General features: G+C 42.4%; 1 pseudogene; it reads left to right on the top strand.

Annotated features, from left to right (window-relative positions):
• Positions 1–8215: 8215 nt before the first annotated feature.
• LOC103074433 (ADP-ribosylation factor 1 pseudogene) lies at positions 8216–8789 on the top strand (annotated as a pseudogene).
• Positions 8790–22069: the final 13280 nt, after the last annotated feature.

Raw genomic sequence — 22069 nt, 5'->3', positions numbered from 1 at the left:
GGGATCTTCCCGGACCGGGGCACGAACCCGTGTCCCCTGCATCGGCAGACGGACTCTCAACCACTGCGCCACCAGGGAAGCCCACAGGTCTATTCTTTTAGATTCCACTTACTTCAATCTGGGTCAGAGCTGGATTACAATTGCAGTTAGTTTTAGTTTATAGCTGATTCAATTATAATTTAGGAGATCTCACTTTGTCCTTCAGCTCAACCACCAACTTACTTTATTTATTATTAATTAATTAAATTTTAATTAAAAATTTTATTGTAGTAACATTATATAAATTTATATGTATAACATTGTGTATATTATAACATTATGTTTCACGTGTACAACATTATATTTCTACTTCTGTATACACTATAGTGTGCTCACCACCCCAAATTTTTAATTTAATTTAATTTTTTTATTGAAGTATAGTTGATTTACAATATAGTGTTAATTTCTGCTGTACAGCAAAGTGATTCAGTTATACATATATATATATATATTCTTTTTAAAATATTCTTTTCCATTATGGTTTATCATAAGATATTGAATATAGCTCTCTGTGCTATACAGTAGGACCTTGTTGTTAACCTCCTACTCCATCCCTACTCCAACCCCTTCCCCCTTGGCAACCACAAGTCTGTTCTCTATGTCCATGAATCTGTTTCTGTTTCATCGATAGGTTCATTTGTGTCATATTTTAGATTCCACATATAAGTGATATCATATGTCTTTCTCTTTCTGACTTACTTCACTTAGTATGATAATCTCTAGTTGTATCAATGTTGCTGCAAAAGGCATTATTTCATTCTTTTTTATGGCTGAGTAGTATTCCATTGTAAATATGTACCACATCTTCTTTATCCATTCACCTGTCGATGGACGTTTAGGTTGTTTCCATGTCGTAGTTATTGTGAATAGTGCTGCTATGAACATAGGGGTGCATGTATCTTTTTGAATTAGAGTTTTGTCTGGATATATGCCCAGGAATGGAATTGCTGGATCATATGGTAATTCTATTTTTAGTTTTCTGAGGAATCTTCATACTGTTTTTCATAGTGGCTGCACCAACTTACATTCCCACCAACAGCGTAGGATGGTTCCCTTTTCTCCACATCCTCTGCAGCATTTGTTATTTGTAGAGTTTTTAATGATGGCTATTCTGACTGGTGTGAGGTGGTACCTCATTGTAGTTTTGATTTGCATTTCTTTAATAATGTTGAGCATCTTTTCATGTGCCTATTGGCCATTTGTATTTCTTCTTTGGATAAATATCTATTTAGGTCTTCTGCCCATTTTTTGATTGGGTTGTTTGCTTTGTTGTTGCTGAGTTGTATGAGCTGTTTGTATATTTTGGAAATTAAGCCCTTTTTGGTCACATCATTTGCAAATATTTTCTCCCCTTCAGTTGGTTGTCTTTTCGTTTTGTTTATGGTTTCCTTTGCTGGGTGAAAGCTTGTAAGTTTGGTTAGGTCCCATTTGTTTATTTTTGTTTTTATTTCTATTGCCTTGGGAGACTGACCTAAGAAACAATTGGTATGATTTATGTTAGAGAATGTTTTGCCTATGTTCTCTTCTAGGAGCTTTATGGTGTCAGGTCTTATGTTTAAGTCTTTAAGCCATTTTGAATTTATTTTTGTGTATGGTGAGATGGTGTGTTCTAACTTCATTGGTTTACATGAGGCTGTCCAACTTTCCTGACACTACTTGCTGAAGAGACTTTTTCCCATTGTGTATTCTTGCCTCCTTTGTTGAAGATTAATTGACCGTAGGTGTGTGGGTTTATTTCTGGGCTCTCTATTCTGTTCCGTTGATCCATATGTCTGTTTTTGTGCCAATACCATGCTGTTTTGATTACTGTAGCTTTGTAGTATTATCTGAAGTCTGGGAGAGTTATGCCTCCTGCTTTGTTCTTTTTTCCTCAGGATTGCTTTGGCAATTCTGGGTCTTTTATGGTTCCATATAAATTTTAAGATTATTTGTTCTAGTTCTGTGAAAAATGTCTTGGGTAATTTGATAGGGATTACATTAAATCTGTAGATTGCTTTCGGTAGTGTGGCCATTTTAACAATATTGATTCTTCAAATCCAAGAGCATGGGATATCTTTCCATTTCTTTGAGTCATCTTCATTTTCCTTTATTAATGTTTTATAGTTCTCAGCAAATAAGTCTTTCACCTCCTTGGTCAGGTTTATTCCTAAGTATTTTATTTTGGGGGGTGTGATTTTAAAAGGTATTTTCTTTACATTCCCTTTCTGATATTTCATTGTTAGTGTAAAGAAATGCAACTGATTTCTGAATGTTAATCTTGTATCCTGCTACCTTGCTGAATTCATTTATCAGTTCTAGTAGTTTTTGTGTGGAGTCTTTGGGGTTTTCTATATATAGTATCATGTCATCTGCATATAATGACAATTTTACCTCTTCCCTTCCAATTTATTTATTTATTTATTGGCTGTGCCAGGTCTCTGTTGCAGCACGCAGAATCTTCGTTGCAGCACGTGGACTTCTTAGTTGGGGCATGCAGGATCTTTAGTTGTGGCATGTGGACTTCTCAGTTGTGGCATGTGGATTTCCTACTTGCGGCATGCATATGGGATCCAGCTCCCTGACCAGGGATTGAACCTGGGCCCCCTGGACTGGGAGCATGGTGTCCCATCCACTGGACCACCAGGGAAGTCCCCACTTCCAACTTAAATACCTTTTATTTCCTTTTCTTGTTTGACTGTAGTACTTGTCTGACTCCAGTACTTTTGTGTACACTATAGTGTGCTCACCACCAAAAATCCATCCATCAACATGCAGTTGATTCCCTTCACCCATTTCACCCACCCCACCCTTCCCCTTTGGTAACCACAACTCTATGTGGTTGTTATTTTTTGGTTTGTTGGTTTGGTTTGGTTTGTTCATTTATTTTTTTTTGCAGCGAAATGGATGGACCTAGAGATTGTCATACTGAGTGAAGTAAGTGAGACAGAGAAAGACAAATATCATATGATATTACTTATATGTGGAATCTAAAAAAACAGTACAAATGAACTTATTTACAAAACAGAAATAGAGTCACAGATGGAGAAAACAAACTTATGGTTACCAAGGGGGAAAGGCAGGGAGGGATAAATTGGGAATTGGGATTGACATGCACACTACTATATATAAAATAGATAACTAATAAGAACCTACTATATAGCACAGGGAACTCTACTCAGTTCTCTGTAATGACCTATATGGGAAAAGAATCTAAAAAAGAGTGGGTATATGTGTATGTATAACTGATTCACTTTGCTGTACAGCAGAAACTAACACAACATTGTAAATCAACTATACTCCAATAAAAATTAATCAAAAACTTTAATTTTTTTCATAGCCCACATATGAGTGAAATCATATTGTATTTGTCTTTCTCCATCTGACTTATTTCACTTAACATAATACCTTTAAGGTCCAGCCATGTTGTCACAAATGGCAAAATCTCATCTTTTTTTTTTTTTTTTTGTGGCTGAGGAGTATTTCATTGTATATATATGTATCACATCTTCTTTATCCATTCATTCATTGATAGACACTTAGGTTGTATGCTTACCATAAAGTTCCTAGAAGAAAACATAGGCAGTACGCTCTTTGACATGGGTCTTAGCAATATGTTTTTTGCATGTCTCCTCAGTCAAGGGAAACAAAATGAAAAATAAACAAGTGAGACCTAATCAAACGAAAAAGCTTCTGCACAGCAAAGGAAACCATTGACAAGGTGAAAAGACAACCTACTGAATGGGAGAATATATTTGCAAATCATATCGCACATAAGGGGTTAATATTCCAAAATATGTAAAGAACTCATACAATACGATGACAAAAAACCAAACAATCCAATTAAAAAATGGGCAGAGGAGCTGAACAAACACTTTTTCAAAGAAAATCTGCAGATGGCCAACAGGCACATGAAAAGATGTTCAACATCACTAATTATAAAGGAAATGCAAATCAAAACCACAATGAGATATCACCTCACACTCCTTAGAATGGCTATCATCAAAAAGGAAAGAAATGACAAGTGTTGGAGAGGATGTGGAAAAAAGGAAACCCTCCTACACTGTTGGTGGGCATGTAAATTGGTGTAGCCACTATGGAAAACAGTATGGAGAGTCCTCAAAAAATTAAGGATAGAAGTATCATTGGTCCAGCTATTGCACTTCTGAATATTTATCCAAAGAATATGAAAACTCCTATTTGATAAGATATGTGCACTCCTATGTTAATCACAGCATTATTTACAATAGCCAAGATAGGGAAACCCCCAATGTTCTTTACTACTGTTGCTACAACTAAGGGACAAATTAATCCTTTTGATTTTCCCAAGTTTGAACTTGAAAGGGTTTGATTTTTAGCTTAGTCGCTTATGATTTACTTATAGATTCAAGTTTTACAGCGTCCTGGGATCTGAGCACCATGAAATGGCCAAAAATTTTTCTGTCTTTTAGCTAGCCCTGTCCTCATAATTATTTCTGCTACTTTCTCAGAAAAATTCCTAGCGTGTGGGAGATTGGAGATATGTTGGCCTGAACAGTTCTTTTTGTATTTGAGCTATCATAGATACTGTCTTTTGCCTGTCCTCACTGTTAAAACCTGCTGGTTTCTCCTAATCCCTCTCCCTTCCATCTCTGGCAAGTTTGCTTGGAATTTACAAAGTCAGATTGGAATTTGCTGCTAAGTGTGGAAGCATCTGTGGCTCTTTGCTTGTCTCTCTCTGTATTATAGTTCATTAAGGCTTCTTTGCTTTTTTGTCACGGCTCTTTGATAGCTTTATAGAAAAGTAATTTTGTTTTTCTTGTTACCATGGAGATGATGGTCTTTTGCACTGTTCTACATCCTAATCAGAAACAGAATTCCCTCAACAACTTTAAAGCTTTTTTCTTTTCTTTTTTTTACATTTATTGTGCACTTTATTTCTATTATTATTACATTGTAATATATAATGAAATAATTATACAATTCACCATAATGCAGAATCGGTGGGAGCCCTGAGCTTGTTTTCCTGCTACTAGATGGTCCCATCTGGGGGCGATGGGAGACAGTGATACCTGACGTGTGTTGCTTATGTCCAGTCTACTCCGTGATCTCGTTTTGGTCGCTGTCACTGCAGAAAACCCTGCTTCACAAGGATAGGACGTTGGAAATGGAAGCAGGCTTTTCAGTGCTTTTGTGGCAATCTCAGGATATTCTGCCTGGACTTTAATCCAGAACGTATGGAGATTTGAAGTTGTCTCAAACATACTTTTAAGGCCACCGTCATTTGTGATCTCAAGCAGTTGATCCTCTTCTAGCACGGACAAAATCGATTCACCTGGCTTATTCACAAATGGGTCACGGATCCATTCCTTCCCAGTTCAGGGGTCTTTTGTGGTTGGGAAGTAATGCTCAAACTCTTTTGAAAGCTGAGATAGGTGAGTAGTTTTGAAGGTTTCATGGCTTTGTTGGAAAGCCGGTAGCCACATGTTATACAAAGTGGGCTTGGATAATGTGAATCACCTGTTGCAATGAATTTAAGTAGGACTTTTGGTATTTTCTTTTAAATGCAGATTTCTTTTAAATGCAGTCTTAGAGTCTTCTGCTGTCTCACCATTGGGTCTTTCCCCCTTTTCAAAGAAGCTCTCCAGAGACATTTGTTTTTTACTCATTTTGGCTAGGGTTAGCTTGTGGGCTTAACCAAAACTGTGACTGAGACAAGTGCGCAGTGTGGGAAAGAGGCGCGGACGGAGGTGGTAAATAAAATAATGGCTGGGCTACGCATGGACTAAAATAAGTGTCGGATTCTGACTTAAAGCCTGCCAACAGATGCAGCTTAATTGTCACTTGACACTCACTGATAGGGTTTTTTTTTTAAACATCTTTATTGGAGTATAATTGGTGTGTTAGTTTCTGCTGTATAAGAAAGTGTGTCTCCCTCTTGTGTGTCCCTCCCACCCTCCCTATCCCACCCCTCTAGGTGGACACAAAGCGCCGAGCTGATCTCCCTGTCCTATGTGGCTGCTTCCCACTAGTAAAGCCTTTATTATTTTCTGATTTTAGACTTTGGGATCAGTTCTGTGATTTATAAGGTTTGTATTACAGGATTCCTTTACATATTAAGCAGAAAGTAGAAGGGTATTGGGCATGTAATTGGAATTTCTGAACTACCAAATCTATTTATTTATTTTGTGATTCTTTGCATGTTTTTCACAAGGGAGAAAGTGATTGATAGTGAGATATCAAGAGGCACACTCAAAAGACACAAATCCCTTTTTTTTTTTTTTTTTTTTAACAGCACACGGGCCTCTCACTGTTGTGGCCTCTCCTGCTGCGGAGCACAGGCTCCGGACGCGCAGGCTCAGCAGCCATGGCTCACGGGCCCAGCTGCTCCGTGACATGTGGGATCTTCCCGGACCGGGGCACAAACCCGTGTCCCCTGCATCGGCAGGCGGACTCTCAACCACTGCGCCACCAGGGAAGCCCCACAAACCCCTTTAAAGTAGGTAAAGGATAAAGGATTTAACAGCATGGTGATGGCTATACCAAGTTGGAGACTCAGGAGTATTCTTCTCTTTGGAGGGGCAGTTTCCACAGCCTTAGATAATGATACAGCCTGTATGTGGAGAGACGCTCCATAGGCAGGCAGGTTTTTTCAGGAAGCTCAATCAATGTAGGTCTGAGAAGAAGGCCAGTCTGCCCCTCTGGCCTTTATGTTCCTGTGACTATACAGAGAAGCACCTGTCATTCTAAGTCTGTGTTATGTGTTTACCTGCTGCTCTGGGTAATCAGGAAAAACTTAAGTTCACCCTGTTGGTTGTCCTGGGGATGTTATGTCCATCTTTTATCACTTTGGGTGCATTTCAGTCCTAGCACCCTTCTGGGAATATACAGCAGGCTGTGCGGAATTAGAGATTGCTTTTTATCACTCCTGGGGTCTGATTATCCCACATAGAACTGGGCTGAAGGACTTTCTTAAGTCGTATCTTGACACAAGTAAGAAATTTACACTCTCTCGGCCTCTAATTGTACATAGTAAATACGTGAAGTTTTTGTATACCTCATAAAGCTGCAAGAAATAAACTCTATCAACATCAGATTTCTCACAAATAAAGTGGACTTAATAATAATAAACTCACTGCTAGTGATGGTAAAGATAATAGATGAACTTGCCTTGAGAAATGTAGAGTCCTAGTCATATGGAGATGAGAGGAGATTTCATAGGGCTTTTGGATTTGGGTGTGACACAGTGGTTGTGTGACCCATTTGCAAACCCTGTCAAGCAAAAAAAGGTTTTAGGTGATTGTAGTAATAGATTTGGCTGTTTCAGGTTCTGAGATGTAGGGGGAAGCTCCTCTCCATTCACAAGGAGACACTGAGTATAAGGGATGGAGAAGCAAATGCAAAGAGAGAAAGGAGAGAAATTTGACTTGGTCCAGATTTGGCCAAAGTTTTTGATGTATTATGGTATTTTACTTTATGCTTTAAGTAATTGGAAACTATAGAAGGATTTTAAGAGCGGAGCTTTATGTTCTCTATTTTTTTCTGAGAGTGTACTCTTCTCAGTTGTCTTGTACCTGTGCCACATCTATTCTTTCTGCATCTTTCAGTAAAACATTTAGAGCTAAATTAGCCAGGTTTAAATTATGTTTAATATTGACAAATGTTTGATATTGCTATTGCTTGAGATTTGTATATTTACACATCTATAATCTGTCTTCAAATCGTTATTTTCTAAAGTTGCATTGAAATGCATCGGTTTTGAAGGAAGACATACAAATAGCCAAATGGTATATGAAAAGGTGCTCAACATCACCAGTGATCAGGGAAATGCAAATCAAAACCACAGTGAGGGCTTCCCTGGTGGCGCAGTGGTTGAGAATCCGCCTGCCAATGCAGGGGACGCAGGTTCGTGCCCCAGTCCGGGAAGATCCCACACGCCGTGGAGCGGCTAGGCCCGTGAGCCATGGCCGCTGAGCCTGCGCGTCCGGAGCCTGTGCTCCGCAATGTGAGAGGCCACAACAGTGAGAGGTCCACGTACAGGAAAAAAAAAAAAAAAAAAAAAAACCCCAATGAGATATCCCCTCACGCTTGTCAGGATGGCTATAATTAAAAAAAAAAAACAGGCGGGGGGCGGGGGGCTGCCGTCAGAGCCGCCATCTTGTGGGAGCGAAACCAGCGCCTGCGTTGGGGTAGCAGCTGCGCCGGCCACCGAGGGTTTCTCTGGCCCGTGTTGCTCCCACGGGTCTACAGCATGGGGCATATCTTTGCAAACCTCTTCAAGGGCCTTTCTGGCAAAAAAGAAATGTGCGTTCTCATGGTGGGCCTAGATACTGTGGGAAAGACCACCATCCTGTACAGACTGAAGCTGGGTGAAATCGTGACCACCATTCCCACCCTAGGCTTCAACATGGAAACCGTGGAATACAAGAACATCAGCTTCACTGTGTGGGACATGGGTGGCCAGGACAAGATCCGGCCTCTGTGGCACCACTGCTTCCAGAACACACAAGGTCTCATCTTCATGGTTGACAGCAAGGACAGAGAGCGTGTGAATGAGGCCCGAGAGGAGCTTAGGATGCTGGCAGAAGACGCGCTCAGGGATGCCGTTCTGCTCAGAGTTTGCTAACAGACAGGACCTCCCCAATGCCACGAATGCAGCTGAGATCACAGACAAGCTGGGTCTGCACTCTCTGTGCCACAGGAACTTGTACATTCAGGCCACCTGTGCCACCAGCGGGGACGTGCTCTATGAGGGACTGGACTGGCTGTCCAATCAACTCCAGAACCAGAAGTGAGCTGTACTCCTCTCTCCTCCCCTCTCACTCCCTCCATCTACCCTCGCTTTACTCTTATGTGGCAAACGTGCCCCTGGGGTGTGAGTGCCAGAGGCTGTCTCCATGGTCGGTCACAGTGTGCTTCACCATGCTGTAAATGTGCAGATGCAGCCTGCACCTGGGTTTTTATTTAATGTAAATAGTTTTTGTTTCCAATGAGGCAGTTTCTGGTACTCCTATGCAATATTACTCAGCTTTTTTTTTTTTATTATAAAAAGAAAACCAACCCATTGTTTAGTACTGAGAAGGGATTTTAGGCACACGGGTCATCCAGGAGTCGCTGTGTCTGACAAGCCCGATGCTTCTCCTCTGGGCTTTAGATCTGTGTTGAGATCCATTTTGGTGGTTGGTTTTTAACCCAAACAAAGTGCATTTAAAAAAAGTTACAAGTAGGGCTTCCCTGGTGGCGCAGTGGTTGAGAGTCTACCTGCCGATGCAGGGGGCACGGCTTCGTGCCCCGGTCCGGGAGGATCCCACATGCCGCGGAGCGGCTGGGCCCGTGAGCCATGACCGCTGAGCCTGTGTGCCTGGAGCCTGTGCTCCTCAACGGGAGAGGCTGCAGCAGTGGGAGGCCCACATACTGGAAAAAAAAAAAAAAGTTACAAGTACAAGAAAAGGAGAACACTTGAACACACAGAAGGGAGAAATGTGCCCAGTGTAGGTTCTGCAGTAATGGCCTGAGTCCAGTCCACCTGTGGTCTGTTTCCCGTTGGGAACATGAAACGGGGCAGAACCAGTCATGATCCATTCTGCATGGTCACAATAGGGTCCATGTGATTTGCTCTGTCTTGGGTCATCCCACACCCCATAGCGTTTGTGCTTGCATTTGTGCTTACATGGCCGTACAGGAGATGGGCTGGAGGCTGCAGCCGCCGCTCTCAGACCCCTTGGAGGAACCCCAGCCTTTTCTTGAGTCAGCATGGGCACTTAGGTTGGAATGCTCTGGTTTGAGCGGGAGCCCTGCAGTCCCCTTGCTTGCCTGCTCCGGGCTCTCTGGGGTCTCACCAGCAGGAGCGCGGGTGGTCATCCTTGAGCCCCAGCCCTTCGGAGCCCCTGTCTACATGTGCTTTCACTCCCTCAGCCTGCAACGGTCAGATTTGCCATCGAAAAATGATAACCTCTACTTTTATCTTTTGTATTTTGATAAACACTGAAGAAGCTGGAGCTATTAAACTTTATCTTGGGGAAAACCTCAGAACTGGTTTATTTGGTGTTGTGGAACCTCTTACTGCTTTCAAAACACAGTAATGAAGTGTTTTGTATACTTGTTTTCAGTTTTCATTTCGACAAACAAGCACTGTATTACAAGCTAATTAGAATAAAATCTCTTAAAAAAAAAAAAAAAAAAAAAAAAAGACAGGAGACTTCCCTGGTGGTCCAGTGGCTAAGACTGTGCTCCCAACACAGGGGCCCAGGGTTCGATCCCTGGTCAGGGAATTAGGTCCTACATATCACAACTAAGAGTTCACATGCCGCAACTAAAAAAATCCCACATGCTGCAACTAAAGATTCTGCATGCCGCAACTAAAGATGCCACATGCCAGAAGGAAGATCCTGCACGTGGCACTGAAAATCCCGTGTGCCCGACTAAGACCCGATGCTGCCAAGTAAATAAATAAATATTTTAAGAAATATTTAAAAAATATTAAAAAAAAGAAAACCAACAAACAAACCAAGAAACAAAAGATACGTGTTGGGAGAATGAGAAGAGGGAACTTTGTGCACTACTACTGGGAATGTAAGTTGGTGCAGCCACTGTGGAAAACAGTATGCAGTTTCTCAAAATAAATTAGAACTACCCTATGATCCAGCAATATCACTCTGGGTATATGTTAAAAGGAAATTAAATCAGTATTTTGAATAGAGATCTTCACTCTTAGGTTCATTGTAGCATTATTCATGATAGCCAAGACATGGAAGCAACCTAAATGCCATCAAAAGATGTATGGCTTGGGGCTTCCCTGGTGGCGCAGTGGTTGAGAGTCCGCCTGCCGATGCAGGGGACACGGGTTCGTGCCCCGGTCTGGGAAGATCCCACATGCCGCCGAGCGGCTGGGTCCGTGAGCCATGGCCGCTGAGCCTGCCCGTCTGGAGCCTGTGCTCCGCAACGGGAGAGGTCACAGCAGTGAGAGGCCCGCATACCATAAAAAAAAAAAAAAGAAAAAAAAAAAAAAAAAAAAAAAAAAAAAGATGTATGGCTAAAGAAAATATGGCAAACACATAAAATGAAATGTTATTCAAGCTTAAAAAAGAAGGAAATCCTGCCATTTGTGACAATATGGATGAACCTGGAGGGCCTTATGCTAAGTGAAATAAGCCAGACAGCAGAAGTACTGCATGATACCACTTACAAGAGGAAAGTAAATCATAGAAGCAGTGAGTTGGATCTGTGGTTGCTAGGGACTGCGGTTAGTCAAAGGGTATAAAGTTTCAGTTATGCAAGATGAGTAAGTCCTAGATATCTACTGTATAACATAGTGCCTATAGTTAACAACACTGTATTATATACTTAAAAATTTGTTAAGAGGATAGATCTTATGTTAAATGTTCTCATCCCCAAAAAAATAAGTAAGGAGGGTGTGAGGAAACGTTTGGAGGTGATGGATAGGTTTATGGCATAGATTGTGGTGATGGTTTCATGGGTGTATACTTATCTCCAAACTCATCAAGTCATGTGCATTAAATACGTACAGCTTTTTGTATGTCAATCATACCTCAATAAAGTGGTTTAAAAATGTGTTTATCTTGCAATCTGCTTTGCAGCATCACCAGATCTACCACCTGTGGAAGTATTTCAAGTGCTCTGGCTTCTGAGAAGTTAAACTCTGATATGTATACTAATTCAGGGACTGAAAACAGTAATAACTACATGTTGATCCACATACATAAATACATGGTTATATAGAGAGGACATTGTTAGACACGGTCAGTTACTTGGTTAGTTCCTCACCTCCAGGAGGTTTCAGTCTGTAAGAGACTAATGCGAGCTATAACCTGGGTGAGTCACAAGTGGAGTTGGGGGCTGTTAAGTTTTGCTGCAAATGAATCCTAGGATATATCTTCATTCTTTTGCAAATGCGTCAAAACCAAAATTGTACAGAACAAAATTTAACAGGCAAGGAAGACTTTATTCAAAGCTGTTGCAAAGAGGAGAAAGGCCAGAACTAAAGTCTGACCTTAACTCTGATGAAGCAAAGGGTGGGTGAGTTTTGAATAGCTGGGGAATGGGGGGATCATAAGCTGTCCGTATTTGCTAATGGATCTTTGCCAAAGGAAAAGTAAACTTTCTCTTATCTTCATGACAGAAGGTAGTTTTACAACTTGGAGCAAAGTGCTCATGGAAATTGGGCTCCTACCCTACCACAGAAACTGGGAGATTGGGGGGCTTGATGTTATAGTTTCAAAGTGATGGCTCCCAGCTCCTAGAGGAAGATATTCCTTGAAGGTACAAGGAGTTAGAGGCTTTTAAAAGGATTTACATATCAAATGGGCAAAGAAAGAATTTATAAGTTTTCTAAAGAAAATCCTCTGAGGAAAGGGAGGTCAGGGTCTATAGTCTGGAAGAAGCCTGACTAAGGTTTCTTCAAGCTGAACCTCTTGGTCATCTGCATGCTCGAATGTTTTATGTAAACCACATTTTATGTTAATTCAATGATAAGATGATAACAAAACAGCACTTGATAGAACTTTACGGTTTGCAAAGCCTTTTCTCATATGCCATTTCTTTTTTATTTTCACAGCCACCCCATGAATAGTATATAATTGTTATATCCAATCTCTAAATGAGAAACTTGGTTCTCAGCAATATTAAATGAATTAACAGAATCATGTAGCTGGCGAAGGGTAGAAGAGGTGTTTTAAGGCATCTGACTCCTGTGCCCTTTCCAACCCATACTTCTTATTTAAGGGAAATCTGTGATAAAATCTGTGATAAAATCTGTGTTCTTCTGAAAAACAAAGGAAGCAGTTTGTCTAACATTATATATATTTTTAAATTCAAGATTTCTGGGACTTCCCTGGTGGTACAGTGGTTAAGAATCTGCCTGCCAATGCAGGGGACACAGGTTCGATCCCTGGTCCAGGAAGATCCCACATGTCGTGGAGCAACTAAGCCTGTGCACCACAACTACTGAAGCCCGCGTGCCTAGAGCCCGTGCTCCGCAACAAGAGAAGCCACCGCAGTGAGAAGCCCGTGCTACAACGGAGAGTAGCCCCCGGCAGAGTAGCCCCTGCTCGTCACAACTAGAGAAAGCCAGAAAGCCTGCGTGCCGCAATGAAGACCCAACGAGCCAAAAATTAAATAAAATTAAAAAAATTTCAAGATTCCTGTGTTTTATTTCTTTAAATTGTATTAATATAATAGAGAAGCAAAATAGAGAAACTTGTAAGGTAGAGAGTCATGTCAATTCTCTATTAAAAGTTAGTTTAATCTATAAGAGTATTATTTAGAAAAGGTAACTAATGAAAACCAATTTTTACTTGCCATAAATATCTATAGCTCAATGATTTCTTCTTATGCTCACTAAACATGTTTCCTAGAGTTTTTGAAATTTTGTCCTAAAAATATTTCATGGGATCGGCCCTAAAATTTTAGCACAAACAAAGGAAGATGGAGACTTTTAGTTCAGGTGTGAGTTTTAATTTCATGAGCTATTTAACAGCTTCCAAATGGAATTTCTCAGTGGCCAGAATCAAATACAAAGGTTTTCTTTGTCATGGTTTCAACTTAATTTGAATATGATTAGGATGACGGAGAGAAGGCCTTCTCTAAACAGTACTCTCTAGACCCTCTTGATGAATTTGCATCTGTTTACTAAGTGTCTCCATGTTCACCGGCAGTGCCAGGTCACTCCCTCTACAATGCAGTCATGGCCTCCACAGCCCTCCTCCCCTTTCTGTGTTGAGCATGTTCTCACTTGAGATTTTCTACTAGTCCTTTATGCCTACTCCTCTTCATTCTTCTCTTTTGAAATTTATTGCAGTTTTGATTTCCTTCCATGGTAATGGGTTATCTTTTTTTTATTTTTTTATTTTTTGCGGAACGTGGGCCTCTCACTATTGTGGCCTCTCCCGTCGCGGAGCACAGGCTCTGGACGCGCAGGCTCAGCGGCCATGGCTCATGGGCCCAGCCGCTCCGCGGCATGTGGGATCTTCCCAGACCGGGGCACGAACCCGTGTTCCCTGCATCGGCAGGCGGACTCTTAACCACTGTGCCACCAGGGAAGCCCCTGGGTTATCTTTTATCACTGTGCAGATAAGTGCTTTCATGTGGAGAAACACTTCAACATTCCTATTGGTCTCCAGATAATAGCTTAGAAGCGCTATTCATGGAGGTTCTTAACTATGTCAGTAGTACAGGACACCTTGTCATCTATTTTACAGGGTCTGATGGTGTTTTCAGTTCCTACAATACAGGTTTGGAATGTTATTGAGGCAAACAGCTCTGCAAGCTTTACAATTAGGTACAGAAGAGGATGGCATCTATCATTACAAAGGTTGGTTGAAAAGGGAGGATGGGGCAGGTTCATTATGTACAGTATTCTGGTTTCATTATGGGGATAAACATTTGGAGCTGAAAGGTATCATCTAGTGGCTCCATTGCAGTGGTGCTCAACTGGGGGCGATTTCTCTCTCCCTCTGGGACACTTAGCAATGTCTTGAGTCACAACTGAAGGGGTCATATTACTGGCATCTAATAGGTAGAAGCCAGGGACACTGGAAAACATCCCTCCATGCACAAGAAACCCACCCGCCCCCAAGAGAGAGTTATCCAGTCCAAAGTATCAAGTTCCGAGGTTTAGAAACCTTGCATATCAGCTCTATTTTAATACTACTATTTTATTATGCTATTATAAGTAGTACTCTCCTCATAGTACTTTTCAGTATCTAATATTTTTCTTGTTTATTTATTTTTCCTGGTGTGTTTCTCCATCTTGCCTGTGTTGGCCACCCCCATTTCTTCATCCCACTGACCAGTGCTCAGGAAGATTTTCCTTATCAGATAATGTACTTATCTCTGTTTCATTAAGGTTTGGTTCTGAGGTATTGTCTTGTTCTTTTGTTTGGAACATATTCTTTTGTTTCTTCCTTTTGCTTGACTCTCTGTTGGTTTCTATGCATTAGATAAAGTGGCCTCTTGCAGGAGATGAGCCTGACCGTTCAATCCTGCCTCACTCTTGTCTCTCAAACCTTAGTGTCCAAACAGCCTTTTTTTTTTTTCTGCGATACGCGGGCCTATCACTGTTGTGGCCTTTCCCGTTGTGGAGCACAGGCCCCGGACGTGCAGGCTCAGCGGCCATGGCTCACGGGCCTAGCCACTCCGCGGCATGTGGGGTCTTCCCGGACCGGGGCACGAACCCGTGTCCCCTGCATCGGCAGGCGGACTCTCAACCACTGCGCCACCAGGGAAGCCCACCTATTTTATTTTTAATGTCTCCTAGTAGATGAGGTTTTGCTAAGACCAGTCTGTGTTACAAAGTGGGGGAATCTCAGTCAGTACCTAGATTCAGGCTGATTGGAAGCCAGACCCTCAGGCAGTAGATTTTAAAATATGCAAATATAAACAGTGCTGTGGGGCTGAAAGCATAGGCCTCATGGCCACCAGAGCCAGGTTATGTAGAGGTGTCCCCTGGAGGCAGCCTCAAAAATCAGGGCACACTTTGCGATGACCTAGAGGGGTGGGATAGGGCGGGTGGGAGGGAGGCTCCAGAGGGAGGTCGTATGGGGATATATGTATACATAAAGCTGATTCACTTTGTTGTGCAACAGAAACTAATACAGTATTGTGAAGCAATTATACTCCAATAAAGATCTTAAAAACAAAACAAAACAAAACCCAGGGCACCAGATGTAAAACTGGGGCACCAATCCAGAGTCTGAAAATATTAAATGAAAAATTTCAGACATAATTCATAAATTTTAAATTGCACTCCTTTCTGAGTAGCATGATGAAATCTCATGCCCTCCTGCTCTGTCCCACCTGTTATTTACCTAGTAGCCCTCTTGGTTATCAAATCAACTGTTACTGTGTTACTGAACCACATTTGGGTCCATTAGCCCATGCACAGTAAAGCCAATCTACTGATACCGGGTTATGGTGAAGGAAAGTGCCCTGTTTACTGTAAAGCACCAGACAAGGAGTCCAGGACAGCTAATGTCTGAAAACACCTGAACTCCCTGATGAGTTTCAGGGATGCATTTTTAAAGGCAAGGTGAAGGAGGGGACACCCAGGGTATGTGATCAGCCCGGGCACAATTCTCTGAAAGGTTGATGGTGAGGTAAGAAGGTGATGTCACAGGGGTTAACGTTGTCAGTCCTGAGGCTCCAGTAGGTCTGGGGGCTACATGCTCATCATGGTCATCAAGTAGTTAACCTCTTCCACTTGGTGGTGGTTTTAGCATCTGTAAAACAACCCAGGAAACGTTCATCTGATATTATTAGGTACTTCACAGAGGACCCAAAGCAGGGGACTTGGGGGGAGGGGTCTTTCCCAGCAAGGCCCCGTAGGTCCTGCTTGGTTACCACAGCATCACAGTGCTTGTGTTCAGGAAAACTTTATTCTACTTATCAATGGCCCCAAAGCGCACGAGTACAGATGCTGGCAATTCGGATATACCAAAGAGAAGCCATAAAGTTCTTCCTTTAAGTGAAAAGGTGAAAGCTCTTGACTTAATAAAGGAAAAAATAAGTTAAGTGCTGAGGTTGCTAAGATCTAGTAAGAACAAATGTTCTGTCTATGAAATTGTGAAGGAAAAAGAAACTTGTGCTAGTTTTGCTGTCACACCTCAAACTGCAAAAGATACAGCCACAGTAAGTGCTTCGTTAAAAGACAGAAAAGGTATTAAATTTGTACAACAAAATATTTAGAGAGAGAGAGAGAGACCACATTTATATAACTTTTATTATGGTATATTGTTATAACTTGTATTTTATTATTAGTTACTGTTGTTAACTTCGTACTGTAACTAATTTATAAGTTAAACTTTATCAGAGGTACATATGTGTAGGAAAAACTTTATACATAGTGTCTAGAACTATCCTTGATTTCAGGCATCCACTGGAGTGGGAGGTCTTAAAACAGGGGTCCCCAACCCCCGGGTTGTGATACAGGTCCACAGCCTCTTACGAACTGGGCCGCACAGCAGAAGGTGAGCAACGGGTGAGTGAGTGGGTGAAGCTTCATCTGCCACTCCCCATGGCTCCCCATTGCTGGCATTACTGCCTGAACGAGTCCTCCCCCCCCGATCTGTGGAAAAATTGTTTTCCACAAAACCAGTCCCTGGTGCCAAGAAGGTTGGGGACTGCTGTCTTAAAACATATCCTCCACAAATAAGGGGGATCTACTTATTTCCTTAGATATTCAATGTATTTTCATGCTCTGTAATGGAATTCATTTTAAACTGCACTTGCAAGTTTTTTGGTGTTGGTGTATGAAAATACAATTTTTGTCTCTTGATCTATCCAGAGACCTACCTAGCTAAAATAATTTACTAATTCTATTAGTTTGTATGTAGATTCTTTTGACTATTTTTAAATATTCTCGTAAACTGCAAATAATAAAAGTTTTACTTAAAAAAAAAAAAAGAAACCCCCAAACAAACGGGGCATCAGATGTAGCTGGGGCACCTGACATAAAACCAGGCACCTGATGTAAAACCATGACACCTGAGGTGTGACCTGCCATAAAACTGGGGAACTTTATGTAAACACCAGGGGCACCTGACGTAAAACCGGTGCCTCACGTAAAGCTGGCGCCTGACGTAAAACCGGGCTTCTGACGTAAAGCTGACGCCTGACGTAAAACCGGGCGTCTGACGTAAAACTGGCACCTGACGTAAGCCCGGGCGCCTGATATAAAACCACGACACCTAACGTATTACTGAGTACCTGACGTAAACCTGGGACCTGACATAAAACTGGGGCACTTGGTGTAAACCCCGGGCACTCGACGTAAAACTGGGAGCCTGACATGAAACCGGGCGCTTCCCATAAGCCCTATGCCTGACGTAAGCTCTGCGCCTGACGTAAAACTGCGCGCCTGACGTAAACCCGGTGCCTGACGTAAAGCTGGCATCTGAGGTAAAACCGGGTGTCTGGTATAAAACCCGGCACCAGTCGTAAAACTGGGGCACTTCAAGTGAATCCAGGGGACCTGACGAGAAGCAGGGGCAACACTTGTAAAGCGGGGGGACCAGATGTAAAACCCAGCACCTCGTGTCAAACCGGGCACCTGATGTAAACCTGGGCACCAGACTCCCCAGGCGCCTGACATAATGCTGGGGCACCAGAGGTAAAACCGGGCGTCTGACAGAAAACGGGGGCACTTGATGTAAAACCAGGTACCTGACACGTGTGAAAACTCCCTCCTGGGAGATCCTGGCCCTGGAAGGAGGGCACAGAGATGCTGCCTGCCAGCCTCCTTCGGAGAGAACACCAGCAGTCTCCCAAATGTGTTAAATCAGAGGCCTGCCCCTCAGGCCGATGCTTCAGGACCAGCAAACAGAGCCTCTCCCCCAGCCGTTGGGGCATCCCTGGAGGCGGCTTCCACGCTGGACCCAGGGCTGGTGAGTCTGAGCGCGGGCCTTCCAGAGCTGTCTCTCTGATGGCTGTAGTGCAGGTATCGTGAAGTGACTGGTTTTCAAAGCTAGATGTTTTGGGGGCTCATGTCTCAGGTGCAGGTCTTAAAGGTGGGGGTGTCCCATGTGGGGTTCAGAGCCTTCACTCCTCAGGGAGAAGCGCAGGGTTTGAGCTCCCTGGGTTGCCGCTGAGGGGCGGTGCTTATGGCCATCCGTGTCTGGCCTTTCCTACCTGCTCCTTTTCTTCGCCTGCGGGGTAGGCGCTGCTCAGCCAGTTTTCAGGTTTTTTTTTTTTTTTTTTTCAAGAGGAAATTGTTCCATATGTAGCTGCAGGTTTGGTGTGTAGGTCACCGTCTTGGACTGGAATCTCCTTATTAAGATTTTCCAGAACGTTCTGTGTTCCACTGCGGTTATTTCTTTTAATAGGAAACTGAAGCCAAAAGTGGGCCAAAAGATTGTAGTACAAGATAGGGGCATTGGTATCAAGATACTGGCATCTTGATTTACAAGCCAGCGTCCCATCCTGCTGGTGTTTTGATCACTTTAAGGAGGACAGTTTCGTCCAATGGTTTGTGTTTAAACACAGAAATTAGGAGAAACAGGCATCTTCTCTTCTGTATACCTAATGTTTCAGGAGAACCTCATATTTCTTAGATTTTCCTGATTAGATGCCTGATACAAGAGAACTATGCCTGATTCTCCAGTTTATTTCTCTGGAACACGTCACGTCCTCTTAGTGGTGACAGGAAAAAATAACTTCAGGAAAAGACTTTGTAGCAACCATACAGTATGTAAATGTTTATTCTTAGGGAGTCTAGATAAGTTGCTGTAAGAAATTTATAGAAATGGTTTCTATATATCTCACAATTTTGTTTGTTTTTTTCACTTTAATTAGGCATCATCTCTGCTAATAAGCCTTTGCTTGACTTAGACTTTTGACCCCCTACTTCATGGTGAATTCCTGGAATTTCGCTAATGTCCACTTAGGAAGTGCTCATTTTTCCACTTAGGAAGTGCTCTCTGTATATGGGGAGCCAGCGGGGCAAGGTATAGAATGGATAGATATTCTCTTTGCATTGACTTCATGGTAGGTCAGTGCACCTAACCCCTGTGTTGTTCAAGGGTCAACTGTATATAGTCTGTAGATTCTCACGTTATTAAAGAAAATAAGTCTGAAACAATACTAAAGCATATCTATAGCTTTCATTTGCGAGTTTATCGGGCAGTTAGTGTATTTTTAAAATGTAATCTGTATTTTAAATATGACAGATTTTGGGTTCATGAGAACTCCATAAGATTATATTTAGCAAAGGTGTCCACTTGCCTCTGGTGTCCATGAAAGATATGAACCAGAACATCAGCTAATGGGGCATTTGTGATATACATAAGGTGTTGAGTGCTTGTGAGAAGGAGTAATGTTGAGGAAGAAATAGAGGAAAAAGGAACGAGTGGTCTTTACTCTCCCCCTACTCTTCTCTGCAAAGCATTGCATTTTCACCTTCATTCAGCTTCCCTGCACTTGTGTACGTGTTTGTTTTTCCTACTAAATTATAATATCCTTGAAAGAAGACTTAATTCATCTTTTTTCCTAAAAGCACCTAGCAGTTCTCCTTGAACAATTTCAATAGCTCAGGAGCAGGAGGTAACTTAATGATTTGCTCTACTTCATCTAAATGATGAGCATGCTTTGTAAACCACCGCTGTTAGTGACGACATTAGGTTATCATGGTAATCATCTAGATAATTAGGTTATCCTGATACTCTCGGTGGGTTGAATGGTGGCCTGCAAAAAGCTATCCGAGAACTAATTCCCAGAAACTGTGAATGTGGTCCTATTTGGAAAAAGAGTCTTTGCAGATGTAATTAAGCTAAGGATCATGAGATGAATAGGTCATTCTGGATTATCTAAGTGGTCTCTAAATGCAGTGATGAATTTCTTGTAAGAAACACCTGTGAGAGAGATTCGACAGAGAAACAGGGAGGAGGGGAGGAGGCAATGTGACCACGAAGACAGGGACTAGAGTGATACAGCCACAAGCCGTGGAAGAACATTGTTGGCAGTCATCAGAAGCTAGGAGAGACATGGAATGGATTATCAACCTAGAGCCTCTGGAGGGAGTCCACCTTGATTTCAGACTTTTGGACTGTAGAACTGTGAGAGAAGATATTTCTGTTAAGCTACCAGGTTTGTAGTAATTTGTTGCTACTGCCCTAGGAAACTAATACAACTTAGCTCTGGACAATCCCCCAGAGACCACCCTCCCTGTATCTGGAGAACCTGGGCTGTTAAATGGAGCCACTGACTTCCTGATGTTCTTTTATTAAATGCTTCACAACCCCAGGCTGGAGGGCTCCTCCCCAGCATAGGTTCTGGGGATAGAGGGAACGTATCTGCACTTAAAACAAGAAACCAGTAGCTGCTACACTATTCAGAGAAAGTTGAGGGTAAGGGAGGGGAAGTACTGCTCTCACAACCTCCTGCTTTTTGAACAGTCTTCTAGAACCCTACTTTCATTGCCTTTTGAAATTTAATCCCTGCACAGAGATAAGGTGCTCTTAGACAACAGAGACTTTCAAGATAACATCTGAACACATTTATGACAGTGCAACAGACAAGAAAATCATAGGGAAGGAAGTATTTGTATGTAGACACATGCTTCTTGGAGGAAGTAAGTTTAGAGCCAGACTGTGAAAAACAATAGAGGGTTTGAGTAAGTGGCTAGTGGAAAGGAAGGTATTTTAGGTGGCAACACAGAAGAAAGAATAAGCGGAAGAGATGAAAACTAGTTTTGCTTGAAGGAAAGATCATCAGAACCACATTGAATGCTAACTAGGGTGTTCAGTTACCATTGGAAGAATTCGGGTTTTTTAATCTAGAGGTCCATTGTGGTTTGGTGAGCAAGGTAAGCCTCGCTTGCGAGGCTGCAAGCCTTTCAGGAGTTATCGCTGGTGGGGTGGATGACGCTGTAGGCCCCCTACAGGTTTCCTCCCTCAGCAAATCTTTCTGACTTCTCCAGTCAAGCATAAGTGCCCTTTTCTCTGCTCCATGCATAATTTGAACACTGCTGTGGAGTATCCCTCCTACCCCCATGTGGTTTGGATTCCTTCTAACTCTAAAAGGCCCCAAGGGAAATGTATTCCCAGTATCTAGCACTGGACCTGGCTTCCAGTAGGTACTCCAATACCATTTCTTCTAAACTCAGCGAATTTCAGGGGGGACTCCTATAGAGGATTCAAGACCCGAATTCCAGCTCTTATAGCTGTTGTCTTCTCACAGCCAGGAGCTGTACAAAAGGATTTTTAAAAATAATTAATTAATTTTTTGGCTGTGTTGGGTCTTCGTTGCTGCACGCTGGCTTTTCTCTAGTTGCGGCAAGTGGGGGCTGCCCTTTGTTCTGGTGCTCGGACTTCTCTTGTTGCGGAGCACGGGCTCTAGGTGCACAGGCTTCAGTACTTGTGGCTCGTGGGCTCTAGAGCGCAGGCTCAGTAGTTGTGGTACACGGGCTTAGTTGCTCCGCGACATGTGGGATCTTCACAGACCAGGGCTCGAACACATATCCCTTCATTGGCAGGCGGATTTTTAACCACTGCACCACCAGAGAAGTCCCCAAAAGGGTTTTTAAAAAAGTGATTTTCATACTTGGGCAACATGACCATAGTGCCTA

Source organism: Lipotes vexillifer, unplaced genomic scaffold (genome assembly GCF_000442215.2).
Source record: "Lipotes vexillifer unplaced genomic scaffold, Lipotes_vexillifer_v1.1 scaffold70, whole genome shotgun sequence".
Taxonomy (NCBI): domain Eukaryota; kingdom Metazoa; phylum Chordata; class Mammalia; order Artiodactyla; family Lipotidae; genus Lipotes; species Lipotes vexillifer.
The sequence above is the reverse complement of the archived record's forward strand: the minus strand, read 5'-3'. Positions and strand labels throughout refer to the sequence as shown.